Source organism: Hyalella azteca, unplaced genomic scaffold (genome assembly GCF_000764305.2).
Source record: "Hyalella azteca isolate HAZT.00-mixed unplaced genomic scaffold, Hazt_2.0.2 contig16283, whole genome shotgun sequence".
NCBI classification, from domain to species: Eukaryota; Metazoa; Arthropoda; class Malacostraca; order Amphipoda; family Hyalellidae; genus Hyalella; species Hyalella azteca.
In genome coordinates this window covers 91,311-98,963 of record NW_025946108.1, presented here as the reverse complement: position 1 = coordinate 98,963, position 7,653 = coordinate 91,311, and positions in this window count along the sequence as shown.

The following is a 7,653-nucleotide window of genomic DNA, read 5'->3' as shown; positions in this document are numbered from 1 at the left end:
TGAGTAGTACCTATCCTATTTACTTTAGTTTGTACTTATGTCGACCCAAATTCCATCACTCAATGCGCATTTTAACTTGATAATGAATGATAGAAACATCCGTAACGTTGTTAAAGAAATAAAAATATATATGAGCAGACTAGACATGTATCATCACGGCGCAATGAAGCAAGTGGCAGGTATACACGAGTTTGAAACGGGAATAATATTCTTATATAATATTTTTGAAACGAGAATAAACAATTTCCAGAAACAATCTGTTAAAAAATTACAATTAACAAAAAACAAAGAAAGAATTAATAATGATGCTCGACTGCAGTAACTAACCTAATAATACTACGGTACATAATACAGCACTAATATAAGTAAATCCGAGGATTGCATTTACTTACAATGAGATCTTAAAATCATGTGATATTACGCGTTAAACTTGTGAGTCATTCGACGACGACAGACTGGCCTAACCAAGAAACTCAAATCGATTCTCTAAATTCACAATCTTCCGTTCCTCAAATTTATCCAGTTTGCGCAGCGGATTAAAGATTAGAACCTGAGGCATACTTGCATACGCTGATCAAATAACAACTGATGCAGAGCAAATTGCTCAAGCTGAAATCTTCTATTATTGTCGAAAGAAGAACTTGTATCGCACAATTGCTGTGTTCTCAAAGAAGTGATGGTGAAAGATACACCATACAATTACTACATCTTAAAAATACTTGAAGGAATAACTAACAAATTTTCCGTCACAATTGAAATTTTCCAGTCAAAAACGTCATAATTTAAGGAAGACCACACAATAGAAAAGTGAGTGTTAATCTTAACAAAGTCAAGTTACTGCAGTAGCTTGATTGCAGTATTAATTAATTATTAATTTATTATTAAAAAATAATAATAATAAATTAATTTTGTTATATAAATTTATTAAAACAAAATTAATTATTAATTTTGTTTTGCCTTTGAAGTGTTGAGCTCTAAAACGAAATTCGTTTCAAGTTTTCAAATTATCAACTGGACTCTAAATTCCTGGATTGATACAGCTGGGGCAGTGAGAACGTTCTTGTACCGCACTGGACTAGTCTTCACTCTTCAGAGGCTCCCAAAAATTACGAACGTTCTTATTCAATCTTAACTAATTAAGCTGTCGGCCGTAGGGCTGCTTGGAAATTTTAACTACATATCTGCAGGAGCCATTTCTATAGCCGCTCATGCAGACATATGCTCAAAGCTGAACATTTCTATTGTTGAAGCCATCATTATTTCGTGAGCTTGGAGAACCGTAATCTCCAGACAATTCGAAATCAAGGAAATACTTCCACAAGCACTCAAACTGTTAATTTTTATCCTGTTCAATGTCTACAAGTGCAATGGTCTTTGCAATCAAATTGGTTAAGGCTCCTTGAAGGAGACAAAACTAATCGACCTTTCAAGCATTGATCACTCTTTACTACGTCCTGCTTGACGGCTAGTTTCAAACTGGCGCTTTACTATTACGGCAGCACTGACGGCTTGCGGGAACGGCTATCGCTCTGCCTGGATGAGGTTGCGGGAGGTTGATGCGGGGCATCAACCTCCGACCCCGCATGAATTGCAACTTGTAAGCTGTAAGACTGAAAGCTCTTTTTGATGTGCACTTGAATCAAGGAAGCATTTAAACCTTTCCAGTTGGAGCTTCAGCGATATTGCATGTGCAATTATGGAATAGATTATGGTTTGCGTTTTAGAGCACAAGCGGCGCACTCATATGAAAGCGCACGTAATGCAAGTTCACATTAGACTCATCGGATTGATTCGATTTTTCCGGTTAGGAACTCCTGCAACATAAATTCTGGTGTTACTTCATCCATTGCATTAAGCGACCTCTAGGAATCTCTGCAAAAATTTACCGTAGTCAATAGATTGAGTGAAAGAGAGTTGATTTGCGTTATTCTTCTGATTTATTCAACATATTCATGGAGCAGAAATAGTTATAGATTTCTTAATTTACTCGAATTTTCGAAAAAAAAAATTATTCTTTACATTCGATGACGTGACTTATGTGCTCAGAAGTGGGTATAATATGCAAAAGTGTTAAAAATAGGAGTCTTGAACAGTAGGTGCTTGGGTCATTATGCTATAGCCTATAGGTCAAGTTAGAGTCGACTCTCCTTTCGTTCCGTCGTATCACATAGCGAACGTACGCGTGTATATTCATCGACGCCATTTATAGAACGGGAGATGGTCATGGTTGGCGCATTTACCCTGCTAGTCTCGGATCAGCCCATCATGCAGTAGCCTTATCAGCGTTTGACCAGGAGCATCATGAGGAAGCTTGACCAGCTGCTCTTTTTATTCATATTACGCAGATTCGGCCCACCGGGAAATTGACTTCCAAAAGAGGCTGGTAAATAGAAGCCAAACACCGTGCGTGGCCGATCTTCACCTGAATCACCGCTACGCCTTCTCCTATGCCACTGGGGCGACCTTAATTGGAACGAAAACTTTGAAAGGGTATTTGGTCAATTGAAAGAAAAGACAGAACGAAAAATAACTTCCCTAAAATAATGTAAACACCATGTACCAATGAAAATTGTACTTGCTTGACTAAAAAAAGCCAGGATGCAGATTGTTCTAAGTGACTCATTGTTGTGCTATACTAAGGAAGAAGTAAGTACTAAATGAATGAGTAACTATGATTGTGTTAATCTTAAGTAGACATTTATGTACTCACCTGGAACAAAAAACAAATAACATAAATAGCTGGTGTGGCGCGAGGAATTCTAACAACCATGTCTATTCTCTTCGAAAAATATGCACGCTATAAGAATTGCCACGTTATTTTCATGAATAAATTGCTGATAATAAACGCGTTCCACAGGCTGCACCTTCACTCAATAAATTTTCAAGGTGTACTGAACCTCAGGCTGTATGAAGATAAGAGTTTTGATTTGATCCCAGACTTACCACCGTCTTATTCCTGGGGTTGTGATATGGATGATATGATGACTACAAAACTAACAAACTTTTCCTATATACTCAATTTATTGAGAAGCAATCTACCTAAACTCTATTGTTCATACTTTAATTTCATTCATACGTCTGCTTAACAGGCGACATGAACTTATATCCCTTCGTAATATAATACTGAAGTAATCATATGCTTGTAAAATAAAAGAAATATGCTTGTAGTTCCTCTTTCTGTTCACTTGCCCATCCAACGTTTTACATTTCATTTGTGTCATCATAGAATTTCTGCATAGACGTCTAATTGAGTGCGTTTCTGCATAGACGTCTAATTGAGTGCGTTTGCCAGCTGGATGAAGATTTTCTTGAGGGTCTAAGATATATTTATTTGTATTTTTTGGGAATTCATTGTACCTTCATATTATGTAAAATATCAATAACCGTCGTGCAGAAAGTGAGAGTTCGCCATTAATTTTTCAGGAAGACCGATATTCATTTTTAATTGTTTTGATTTACTCTATGTTGTACGTGTTAAGATTTCATGGCTATATATATAATTGGGTTAACGTTTCAATATAAACCCTGTCATGATCATAAATATCTATCTTCGATTTGAAAGATTGATTACTTACCTATAGTCCAGTTATGCTGCATTGTCATGTTTACCACCAAAATCAAGCTTAGCATCACTATTCATTTTTGGCTGAGCTATTGTAGGTTACAACATCGCAATGTTATAATTTTATATGCTAAATCTCTGTAGTATCTCAATACCTCAAACTTGGTCCCGTTGAACTGCATGTTGTTCACTTTGGCCAAGTCAGATATTGCAGCGAGGTCTTCTTGTAAAAAATAAATAAATAAACACATTTAAATGCCACAATTTAAAATAATCCTACTGGTAATCATAATAATTCTTCATCTTAAGTAATGTTTACTGAAATCAGATATATTTGAACTGAGCAAGTTATCACCTTGTATCAAACTAGAATTTTAGTGGAACTACCAAAAGCAATTCTAAACATAGAAACAAACTACAAAATTATTAGAATCATGTCATTCTTAATTTCCTCATCTACTCAAGATTTAAGCAAATTTTTTATGTATGATAATTCTGGATTTTTGTATCCATGATACATCACTAGTTAATTAATAGGACTCTTAAATGAACATGAGAACGAATCTATGAATCAAGTTTTGATCGAAATTTCCATTGATCGAACCCTAAATATATATAGAATTTTCTGATTGAAACAGTCTCAGCTTTGACACTATGATTCTATAATTTCATCAGTTTGGAAATCCTGGAAGGACAATTCTGAATGTTGGACATAAATGATAAATAAACCTTAGAAAAATGAGACTTTCCACTTCAAGAAAAGACAAAAATTGTTTCAAGGTCACAAAATAGGGGCAAAACTGAGACTTTTTTTAGACTTTTAAATTTTGAGTGAATTGATTGATTTGAGTCCCATTGACCAGTGAAATATCAAAGACGAAGTATCATGAATTGACAAATGTGATACAGGATAAAGTGAATTATATTTCATCAGAAGTTATAGTAGACAATTGATAACCACAACAGCAATAGTTACTAAACCAAAAAAAAAATGCCAAAACATTATATTTTGACAATAACAACTTTTTTTTAAATTCTTCAGGGAACAGTACGCAGAACTTCTAACCACCAACTTTCAGCTAATACGCCATCAATGGGCTTCTTAGCAAAAAAGTCCGTGAGTGGGTGCGGCTGTGACGTTAAATAATTTTTTCACTTTGTCAATAATATTTTGTAGCTTATTCACAATCCAGAGACACTTCAAATTTCACATTAGTGGTTGCTATTCTCAATTAATATGTGCTATCACACAAGTTGCTAACAATTGAAAAGAAAGATGTGGGTATGTTGTACAAATTATTATATTCTGCCCCCTCTTTGTCCCGACTGACCCATCCCTTACCCATGCACCCATAAACGATGATAGAATCGACCGTGGCCGAAAAGGTTAGCTGCCGCGCCGCGAGCGTAGGAAATGCTTGCGAAGAAGCGACCGAGGCCACGGGTCGCTACGGCCGAATCACCCTAACACTGCGGGTACGCGAGCTAAAGTCGGCAGGATAGGCTAACTTTTGCCCATTTGCTAGTGTGCCTGCGGTGACCGGCCGTCATCGCTGCAAGAATTTCAAACTGGTAGGACTTGTGAGCAGTATCCTTTAACACTCTGTCTACTTAGTTTTGGTTACTTGCCTTAAAAAGACCTAATGCTTGGGTGAGTGCGTAGGCAGGGCTTTTAAATAGCAAAATGTAAGGTGTGAATAGTTTGATACAATGATTGCCAATGAGTTTCATTGGTTTTAAGTTAGAATGTGTTGCCCATTTACCAAACATCTGCGACGATTTAAAGTTTAAACTAATTCACCACCAGTTAACTGTCAGCTGTAATTATTACTGTTGCAACTTAGGTCAGCCAAACTACTTCAATACTTACTCAACTCATTGTTTACCTTTTAGCCACTCGGTTGTAAAGGGGCAAGCCATCAATCTGTATGCACTATATATACCGCCGTTCATCCTTCCATCCAACCAATTACAAAATTTACAATGCCGTTACCGGAAAAATGAAGTGGGTCCTTTTGAAGGGTGCGCAGCCGTAGACCAGCAAATTAACGCTCAAATCAGCCCTGGAGCCAACATCAACCATCTAAATGCTGTAGATATTGTCATCCTGGCATCTAAGCAGCTGTAGTCAATTGACCTATCTCACCACACGAACTTTAAACCAACACTGCTTCAGCACACAAGTTTAGCTCGCTGGTTAATTTCCATGAAGGGGATTTGTACCTTTGGCTTTTAACTTGTAATCCCTTAGTCTACTCTGCCCTTTAGCAGGCTTACGCATGGAAAGGAGGATGAAAGATATGTTGGTCTTGGGCTATGCTGGCCTCCGGCATGCATCCCCTTTTGAGCACACCCGCATCCACGGCGCCGGCAACATTATATAGTTCGGAAAGACGGAAAAACGTCCAGGGGAATGACGCTGCAAAATATAGAAATATCAAAATTTTCAAACTAAACGGTTTTGATAGTTTGTGGAATGTCAACCACCTGGCGAGTTCCTATTATCTGGAGTTCCGATTTGCATCAGTTAAAATAAAGAATAGAAGTTAAATAATAGAAGTAAAATGCATTTTACTTCTATTATCGTGAATTTAATCAATAGTTGCAAGTAGTCATGAAGTTTCCTGGGAATGTCCAATTACAAGTGCTTAATGGTCACGTAATGATTAATACAGTTGATGTTCGAGTGTTCATGAAAGAAGAACATAAGATTTCGGGTGTGTTTTACCTAAGGATGACATTAACTACTTTCTCTTTGATTATTGAACGATGAAACATGAGTTTACACCGAACAGCATACACAACTGACTGTCATAAGATTTAATTAAATGTTTTTTTTTTTATAAATTCAAATAACTTTTCGGTGATTTCGTTCTGAAAAGGAAATTGAAAATTGAAATTAACCAAGATTAAGTTCCTGCAATTTGAGACCTAGCATAAATATTATCAGATAGAAATTACATTTCATTTTTGCTATAATTGTTTTTCACTCACCATGAGATGATTACTCATACCAGTAAAGAAGTGTTTTTTGCCCAATTTATTACACTATGTTTGAGGTGCCGATGTATCCATAAGCTTATTTCTGTTATCAGAGATTAGTCCAGGACATTGAGCATTATATGACTCAGCGATGAGTGGCATTCGGTCAATGCTTATTCTCGGAATCTTTTATTGTTGTTAATTTGGGGTAACGTTTACCTCTCATATCTCCCCATTATCAGATTACAATTCAATTGCACCTAATATTTCAAATTATGTGAGGTGAGTTGCGGCTTCATGAGTAGACTGCGGTATCGACTGCGGTATCTAAAATTTCCTAACTAAAGTTAATGACCTCTTCATTCGTTTGTATGATAGTCACGTAAAGTTTTTCACTCTGTTGAAATTACTCTTTAGAATAAGACTGGATATAAGGATAACAGGCTGAATGAAACTCCAGGAAAAAATGCTATTGAATTTTTTACAATATGCAACAGATAATGGGGAAAATTGAAACTCGACAAGTATCTAGTGCACTTTTTAGTTTCCATGTCCAATCAAGTCAATTTTAAAATTTTCATTAAAATAGAGCAGGATAATTTCAGACAGTCAAAATCATTTTGCACGAAACCTGTACAACACGAATACAAAATTCTTCTAACTTCTACTAATGACTGTAGAAAATCATTTGTCAGGATAGAAACGAATCCATGAATACACAATATGATAAAAGTGAGAAACAACATTAAATATCATGACGCACACATTCGGGAGATGTCAGATGCGGTTATCGATTGAGATGCGGCTAAACCTATTTAGTTCAACATCGTTTAATTATATTGAATCATTTATTAAGCAATTGTATCAGATGGTTTTTAAAGGGAATCTGCCTTGCAAGTTCCAGGACATTGTCGAGCGAAATTTTAGTGAGGACAAACTTAGACAACAGGCCTTATTTTACATAATTTTATAAATGAATCCTAATGGATCAAACCCATGCTAATAGGTGCCGCCGTGAGAGAGACAACTGACTCTTCTAATTTTGATGACGTAGCAAGCGCAGACGGCCAAGCCTTTTTTTCAACAGTTCCTTACCTGCCACCACCTGA